General features: G+C 36.7%; 1 long non-coding RNA gene across 3 annotated transcripts in view; it reads right to left on the bottom strand.

Moving 5' to 3' along the window:
- Window positions 1-168: 168 nt before the first annotated feature.
- Window positions 169-9,286, bottom strand: part of LOC123033871 — a 15,187-nt gene continuing 6,069 nt past the window's right edge. For all 3 annotated transcript variants that reach the window (XR_006416664.1, XR_006416662.1, XR_006416663.1), the window contains exons 2-4: window positions 9,092-9,237; window positions 7,959-8,022; window positions 169-4,806 (exon numbers count right to left, since the gene is read on the bottom strand). This is a non-coding gene — a long non-coding RNA (uncharacterized LOC123033871). The remainder of the gene's footprint in view (window positions 4,807-7,958; window positions 8,023-9,091; window positions 9,238-9,286) is intronic.

Genomic DNA, 9,286 nt, shown 5'->3' with positions numbered 1-9,286 from the left:
GGGGGGGGACGGGGAGATGGCCGCGATCTTTGCTGTTCTTTGTCACTTCGCTGCTTCACATTTTTCTGATTTAAAAAAAAAAAAAAGTTACAGAATGGATTAACCTCATTTACATTGAAGCTTATGGGGAAATTTAACTTGGCTCATGACCAATTTGGGTCATGATCAGAGTCCTGGAATGGATTAAGTTCGTGAGCCAAGGTACCACTGTATTTATAATAATGACCAGACAGAATGGCCACTGAAGCAGACAGTGCTGAAACAGGATGTAGTTATCCCACCTGAACTAACAGAGAAGCCCACTAAGCAAGCTCAAGAAATTTTGCTGCCTGAGGAGAGGAACAAGATGGCACCCCTCCCATTCCATGTACTAAAGCTGACTGGACTGGTAGATAAATTTGTCTTCAGTGATGATCTTCCATTGCACTTGAAAGCAGCAAGTTAGGTTGGGGGGTGTGGGGTTCTCCTCTGACACCTTGCTACCACCTCCCTGCATCTGCTGCCTGAGGTAACTTTGCCTAAGGCTCAGGCCATCCTGACCAGGCAGCTACCTTTGCATCAGTTGAAGTTTTCAACTTGTCTTCAAGTCAACCTCATTACAGTAGTCAAATCTGAACATAACAAGTACATGTATATCTGTTGCCAGGGTGTGACCCATCTAGATAGGGTTCCAGCTGGTTTACCCTTATTCAGCTTGCTCTAAAAGCTCCCTTCTCACCATGTTGTCAACATTATTACTAATCCAATTGTCAAAGAAATACCTTGAAGGGAAAAATGTTCTATCTAAACTTCTGAGTGCAGAGATCAAGAACTAATTTATATATTAACTTTAGGTCAAAAATTAAAGCCCCTGTAAATGTTCTATTATAATCCAAGCTGCATTCTAGCACCCTCTAGTGACAAAATATTTTGCACATTAAAGGTAGTCTCTTTAGACAAGTAAGCCTGAATAATGCATATTGTTCAGGGAGTTCAATTGACTGACTGCCTATTTAGTGGCACACTTACCTTGGTTTTAATGAAAAAGCTGGTGCCTCATTAATAAACTACAAATCGTAACAATGCTTGGACAAATGTTTTGAAACGCCAGTCATCCAAGCTATTCTTCCATTCATGTGCCTCCATTAATAGCACTTTTTTCAAAGGTATTCTATGCAAGTTCATTCATGCATCAAAGAAACCTCACCAATTCCTTCTGAGTAGGAATTTGAGGAGACTTTAAATTGTTCAACATTGTGCAAATGGGAAACAGAGTCATCTCAAGGCATTTTCTCTTTATTGGTGTGCATAATGTACATATTTGCAGCAATTAATCTTTACTGCATAAAATAATTTTTTAAAACACTGAATCCATATTCATGAAAGGAATCACATATTATGCAAATAATACATACCACGGGGAAAAATTGCCAACTGAGATGGGAGGAAAGGCAACAAAGAGCACCAGTGCACCAACTACCTTAAGTTACTAGAACTAAAGATGTCACAAGCATTTAGAACTAGCAAGTGTTCATTTATTAACATGTTTAATATTCTGCGAGTACATATTATAGCATTATAAGATATCAGCACTACCAATATAACTCTAAGTCATTAAAACCTCAATTTAAAATAGGAAATGCACTATAATATAGAAACACTCATGTAGAACATTAAAACAGCTTTGCAAATAACAGGTGAGAACACTACATCATTTGAAGGATTAAAATGGGCTAACGGAGGCTGTTGAACATCACAAACTCATGTAGATGCTCCAGGCAGCTAGAATCTTGCTTAAAAGGCTCTTCTTCTATACATCAACCCATACAATTATATGCTCACAGTGCTGGGCACAGGCAGCAGAATTCACTAGTCTTTTCTAGTCTTTTTATGATGGTGCAAAATGTGAAGCATTATCAAGCTTAAGCAAGCTCCCAGATATCCAGCCTGCTAGCTAGTTTATTCAGGAAGCTCTTTGCTAATTACAGCTATCAGCAACAGCTTATAACACATTCTGTACAGAAATGTATAGATATTGTGTATAATTACATGCATATAAATGATATTTATATGCATGTATTCATAATTAAAGATAACAAATGTGCTATATAAAACAGGCTATGAACAGAAGATGAACAGAAATCTGATTAGAAGATGGGGGAAAGAAAAAATGGGACCCATATAGCATATGCTAAAATGCCTATCATTCACTACCAGAAAGTCTTTCCTTTCAGGATATTTTTAAAAAGATGTTCATGTAATATTTCAAGTGTTTATATGTAATGATCTTAGCTCTATGTTGTTAACCAACCACAAAGTGCTGGCTACTTGATGGAACAGTAATGCAATAAAGTTCTACCTGATTGGTGGATAGCCTGTAGGCTTTACCCACTCTCCACATAGGCTATTATACTTGCTTTAAAAGAGAATCTGTGTACAGAAAACTACCTCTCTTACCATCTGTAATCTACCTTTTGCATTAAACTGTTCAGCAAAGTCTCCATTTATAATGCAGTTGGACTCTTCCCCTTGTTTTCAAGCGGTATAACCAGTGTATTACTCAAATATGATGGTCAACAGGAAATGTGCACTGTTCATCTGTCAGGACAACTGAGAATCTCTACAGGCAAAGGCCATGGTTACTTTATCTAGCAATATGCTCCACAGGAAATAATGAGACTTACTTCTAAACAGACATATAAAGGATTGCGCTGTAACCCAATCGCAATGGGACTACTCTTGAGTGTGCACAGGCCACCAATCTTCATTTAGTCTCTCAGCTGAGGCCTTGACAAGCAGGAATATCCCCACCTCCACTACACATTGTTCCATCTACCAGTCTAGTCTCTTTGTTCTTCCTAGTTCCTTATAAATTCCATACAGGAAATATTTGAAAAATGTGTATGATTTACCAAAATGAAACCTTAGCATTCTTACTGCTTCCTTAACCTTAAAAGGGCTGGAGATAGCAACTGCTAGTCAACTGCAGTACAAAGAAAATAAAGCCAATTCTAGAACAAATAGGCAGCAAGGGTTTTTTTTTTTAAGGTTTCACAATAACACTTTCACAAACTACTGATCAAGTGAGACTCAAACATACAACAATCTAAAAACTGCAGCTATGAAGATTTTGCCAAGCTCCATCTAACTCTTCTTAGTGGTCAGACCTTGAACAAAATCAACCAGGCCCTGTGAACATATGATTTTATATTGTGCAAATCAAAAGAAAACAAGGGTGCATGTTTGCATTTGAAGGGGAAACTTAAGCACTTCTCTACAAAAGTGAGTCTATTAACCTTTCCTCTTATGTTCTCTTCTTTGTACCTCTCATTAGAACACAATCACACTTTACAAGCTGCACTGGTGGGAAGTTAGCATGCCAATCGGAATTAGAATACTTTAAAACCAAGATAACGAAAAGAGTAATTACAATTAAAGAATCCAGTTTTCAGTATGATAATTACGAAAACACTTTTGAAGGGTAAATGTTTTTCCCAGAACCAGCAAGCACAAATATAGTATGCATCTGTGCACATGTGCAAAGGCTGCTGCAAATTGCTCCACAAACATGAATTATGGCAATCAACATCTTGTTTTCTTGTTCTAAATGTAAAAGACTGCAAAATTAACACAGTACAAGTTACTCATGCTTTTAACATCCTAACAGATAAAATCTGATGCTTATGAAACCTGTTTGCCAGATGGACTGACAATAGAAAATGGGGGGAAAAATGGGGGTGGAAGATCTAACCAGACTGACATGCCCGGAATCCAATTAAGCCCGAATGCATCATCTGAATATTGACAAAAGGCCTTTATTTCTCCAATCACCAAAGTAACAAAATCTAATGTGTCATGTTCAGTAAGATGATCAGAGCCACAGGTTGGATTCAATGAAATTTGACCAGAAAGGAAAATAAGCACTACCAATGTTTGCACAAGAGAGAATGCAATGCTATGACAGGTGAGTTCCAGAGCAGTTCTCATCCATCCACATGGGCAGGAAGTTGCAGAAGCTCCTATACAGGTAAAATATCTTTGAAATTAGTTTCACTTTTTTTTTGCACAATGTTCTAGTGAGAGGCACAGAACCCCATGCAGGGGAGTCCCTTTAGATCCAACCCACTGGCTGGGATATAAAGATCTCAATGCTGTGGGCATTCCCTGTGCAATTACTGACCTTTTCTTCTTTGAATGGCAGGTTCCCAAACATCGTATCACAACCTGGCTTTTGAATGCCCCAAAAGTTTCAAAATAGGTTTGCTATATGATACACAGTTGAAAAGTTTATGTTTGCCTGGAAATAGGTATGTGGTACAGTGGAGTGAGGATATCAAATTATCCTTTTGCCATACAGCTGGTAACAAACATAAAACTACTTTAATCACCTGCAGACAATGCTTTGAAGACTGGACTACGGGTAAGGGATTCTTATGTATGACCCTCTCAAGAAAAATATAGCACAAAGCAAAACAAGAATGGTAATCAAAGGTAGTTACAACTGAGGTTTATGGTATTTCCATACAAAGAAAAACTGGACATATTTCCATATCAGTTTTACTAATTGTTTCATACAAAGCTGACTAGAGGAAAAACCTTCACACCATGAAATATCACAGAAATGGGCTACTTGGATTTAACTGCGTAAATGTATCATCAATTTAGGCTTGCACTTATGAGTTTTCCCTCCATTTGCTACATCAAGAACAAAGAACCTTACCATTGTCCTGCCTTAAAAGTAAACTCCTCATCTGCGACTGCCAATCGGAGTCTTTTAACAGTTTCAGATTCATTGGTGATTCCACACACTTTTGCTTTAGAAATAATCTAAAAGACAAAAAAATCACCACCAATAAAGCCTCACATGGCTTGCAACCAAAATACGTGGAGAGCCTCTTCCAACCTCCACCTCCTCAGACGCAATGCTCAAGCTCTGAGGCATTCCTCTAACTGCCAATTCTGAGAGAAGCATGGAAGTGGGAAACAAGGGGGGACGGACTTTCTCTGTGGTGGCCCCCTGTCTATGGAACAGTCTCCCCACTGTGGCCTGGCTGTGGCCAAGTTTTTCATCTTTTTGGCACCAGGTTAAGATGGCTGTTCATGCTAGGGCCTTTAAAGATTTACTTAGATACCCAGGGGCCTGAGGGGAATACCCATTCCAGGTGTTTTGCAGAGTCATCCTTTGTTCTTGTTTGTTTTAGCTATGTTAAATTTTTTAATGTTTTTTCCGCTTTTATGATATTTTATTGTATTTTCTTTTCTGTTTTATGGATTGTTTAAACTGCCCAGAACAATTCAGCTGTGGGGCAGTACAGAAAAAAATGAAATGAAAAAGCGTCATTACCATCATCTTAGAAAAGGCACATAATAGTGAACATTGCCCATATTTCTTGCAGATATTCCTCCAATATTGAATTGGGACAGATTAGACTTTCAATAGCCAAGTAAACTACTATCACAGGTTTGTAGTGTAATCCTATGCATACTCATATGCATCTCACTATGTAGGTACAGTGCAGCTTATTCACACATTAAGTGTGTTTAGGATTGCAATTTGGTTATTTTATTCTTTAACTATTAAGAATTTCACTTTGCTGCCTCATTTTTGTTTGAACACTTTGAACTTGGAAAAATCTCTGCAAGCTTAAGATCTTTGTATTATTGTGCTCCTCTGAAATGCTAGTTATGCTTGGTCTAAGGGAAAGATTATAAGAAAACAGCAATTACATTTTCTTTCAGTTTAATATTTAGTATTTTAATATTTATTACTTTTTATTCCTTCCTCTGGGGACATAGAGCAGTACTTCATGCCCAACTCTCACGAAAATATATTTTCATAATCCAACCTTATCTATCTATCCATCCATCCATCTATCTATCTAAAACTTTTACATGCTGACACCACATGCCTCAGCATCTCAGGACGGCTTACAAACTTAGAATCTCACAAGATTATTGTGGCAGTGGCTGGTTTAAAATCAGCAAACTTCACTGCAGTGGGGATTTGAACCAAGTTCTCTCAAATATTAATCCAATAATCTAACCATGATTGTAGTCATTAAATAACCCAGGTCTAATCTGTTGCTCAAAAGTGACTTTTATTCTCCCTAACCTTCACAACCTCTCAATCCAATCACAGGATTATCATTTAAAACTATAGCATCAAATTTTAATATACTGAAAAACTAGGTTCTTAAGATGACATATGCAGGTCCAAAAATACATATATAGATTAAAAAGACACAGTCTCATTCATCTACAGTTACAGCTGTCATTTCCCATCCAGAGGGACCGGAGTCCAACAAATGAAATTTAACCAGCTACATTTTAATTTAAAGCATATGGCAGGAAATGAATTTCTCCATAAAATATTTGAACATGTCTACTGTCCAGTAAAACAACAGGGCACTTGCCAACTAAAAGCTATCATACTTTTTCTTCACTTTAAAATGCAGTGTTAAAAAACACTTATACTACGAAATAATCTACTGCCTTTTTGATACTTGTTCAATGTTATCCCTAGGGCAAAAGTCTCTGAGTAGGAAATGAGTATATAGCCTTTCTCTCTTCATCATTAATTTATGACCTATTTTGAGGACAAAGGTATTACTAGGTGCTGCATATGAAGGGTTATAGAAAACAACTTTGATCCAGGGCAATCTAAATATAAGAACAGTGTTGTGTTTTACTTCTTTATGTACTCTATACTGTATTCTTCCTCAATCTTTTAGATGTGTAAATATACAGTGCCCACTTATCAAAGTGATGTCACAGAGTGACCTAGTTCTATGCTCTGTATCTGCCCAGAGAGTCCTGTTGGACTAATTTGGTTGCGGAGAATACATTTAATAATAAAATAAAATAATATGTAATGGCAGAAAATCTACCTACAATTTGCTATGGTGAGAGTGTACATGTCATTCTTAGTATTCAACTCCAATTAAGATTGCTACATGATATCTGAACCCAGATACTACAGGTTAATCATGCATTTATTAAAGTTAGGTTAGCTGTGGGTTGTTTAATTTACAATCATTTATAGGGTTTGGATGTGATGTAGCATCTCCCATTTGGAGGCTGTAGAATGCTCTGTCAAATCATGGATTAATTAACCCATGATTTGCCAAAATTATCTTTGAACAGGCCTGGGATCTCTATTAAAGCAAATCTGGTGGTTAGATTGTTAACAAGCACAACCATAGCAACAAAGCTGTTTAATGCTGCTTGTGCTCCATTTTATGAATGTTACAAAATGCAAAGTTTGGGAAGCAACATCATGCCTTGTTTTTTTCTCTCCCACATCCCACTTTTATTCAACTTCTATCCTAATGAAGACTCTGAAGAATGTAAAGACTTTCTCATGATATTGTGACATTGGAGCTGGCCAATATAAACATATTACTGAGGCTTTTGGATTTCTTTCACAACAGACCAACGTAGCTAATTTACAGTGCTTTATTAAATCAATAGAAAAAGCTGAGGTGGAAGAAACACTACAATTTTGAGGCAGAGTTCCAAAAGGTTTCAGTATCAAATGTGTTCTTGGTCTAAAATTTAGTAAATATTATGGTTCATCATTGGGGAAAAAAATATCAAAAAAAGCTCTAGCGCAGCTAGTGCTCTGAGGACTGAATACCTAATTTATTTGCTTGATCACTGGTTTTTCTTTTCTTGTCTAGGAAAAAAACGTGACTACAATCCACCATAAACACAGCTCACGGTCACAAATGTCACCAGAGTAAGTCAGGAGGAACTCAACTTTTCATTTGCCTATGCTTTGTTACAGCAAGATCTTTCATTTCAATATCATTAGCTGTTCTTAGAGAGGCAGATGATATTTACCAAGTACTCCAGAATAAGTAATCACAAAAATATAACAAATGAAACAGAATTATCAGATAGAAGGGCTAAGCCAGTAAAACTATCCAGTTTCTTCAACACACACAATACATTTCATAACTGTACAGTATAATACCAACCTCCTGCCGAAAGTCATTTGCAGTTCTTTCCAGATGATCCAGCTTTTTTTTGGATTTCATTTTGCTTTAAATAAAATACAAATTAAAATCTGTCATTCCCAACTGTGTTTCATAGCTTTAATAGAACAGGTTCTTAAGGGCCATTTAACTAACACCAGTCTCACCAGAAAAGGCAAAAACAAATTAAGGCCAAGAATGTCAGAATTATCTTGCTAGAGTAGTTGCATTCATCTAATCTAGCATTTTCCCAAACAGTTAAAAGCAAGATGCATCTAGAATGGGGTGATCCAACACATGGCCCACCATGTGTTTGAGTCTGCCCCAAACCTACTGCTAACAGACCTCAGACCTTATAGCAACTTTTAGCTTTAAATGAAGGAATTTTACTGCTGTATCTCCTACTTCATTAAAATCAAACTAACTATGCAAAGAATTCTCAAACAAATTAGCAAAGGTGCTCCACTCCAAAAGAAACATGCTTAGGATTAGAGAGAAGAGGCAGACATTGAGGCATGAAGAATAACAGATGAAATCCAGATGACACATGAAGATAGCAGGCAAATATCTAAGTTTGTAAACTTAAAAGAATTGCCATTCTATTAATGAAATCTTACATGAAAAGAGATAAAATATATTTGAGTATTTGATAGAATCTGCCAATGTGGAATAATAGTTAGTGTGTTGGCCTGGAACTTGGAAGACCAGGTTCTAGTTCCCACTCAGTCATGAAGCTCACTGGGTAACTTTGCGCCAGTCACTGACTCTCAGCCTAAGCAACCTCACAGGGTTGTTGTGTACATAAAATGGTTAGAGAAACGGGACTATGCATAGAATTGAATATGGTTATTGATTGTAAAAAAAGAATGAGATGTCAACCTAGTATGTCCGATGTTCTGAATAACTGTTGTTTTAGTGTTGTATTTATAGAGAAAATAATAATAATATAATTAGGTTTCAAAGGAAAGAAAACTGCTGAGTAAATAATCAGGAGCAACTTTTGAATTAATTAAAAGATGTTAATTAATCAACAAAATAGTGTAATGCTTAAATTTTGTCCATTAATACAAGTTTCAATATTTCCCAGAATAACTATTTTTGTCCAGTTTAAAAGAATTTCAAACTTTAAAACCTACCCATTCACTGTGCAATAACACTGTGCTACAGGTCTCAGATGTAAGAATGACAAACTAATAGGAAGAACTTTAGTGGTACTTCTCAGTAATGGAGAAATAGTCGATACAGCAGCAGAAACCATAGCGATCTTCAGTGTTAAAAGCACCTGTAAGGACAATATCATCATCATCATCATCATCATCATCATCATCATC

This window comes from Varanus komodoensis, unplaced genomic scaffold (assembly GCF_004798865.1).
Source record: "Varanus komodoensis strain SLA01 unplaced genomic scaffold, ASM479886v1 scaffold68, whole genome shotgun sequence".
NCBI classification, from domain to species: Eukaryota; Metazoa; Chordata; class Lepidosauria; order Squamata; family Varanidae; genus Varanus; species Varanus komodoensis.
The sequence above is the reverse complement of the archived record's forward strand: the minus strand, read 5'-3'. Positions and strand labels throughout refer to the sequence as shown.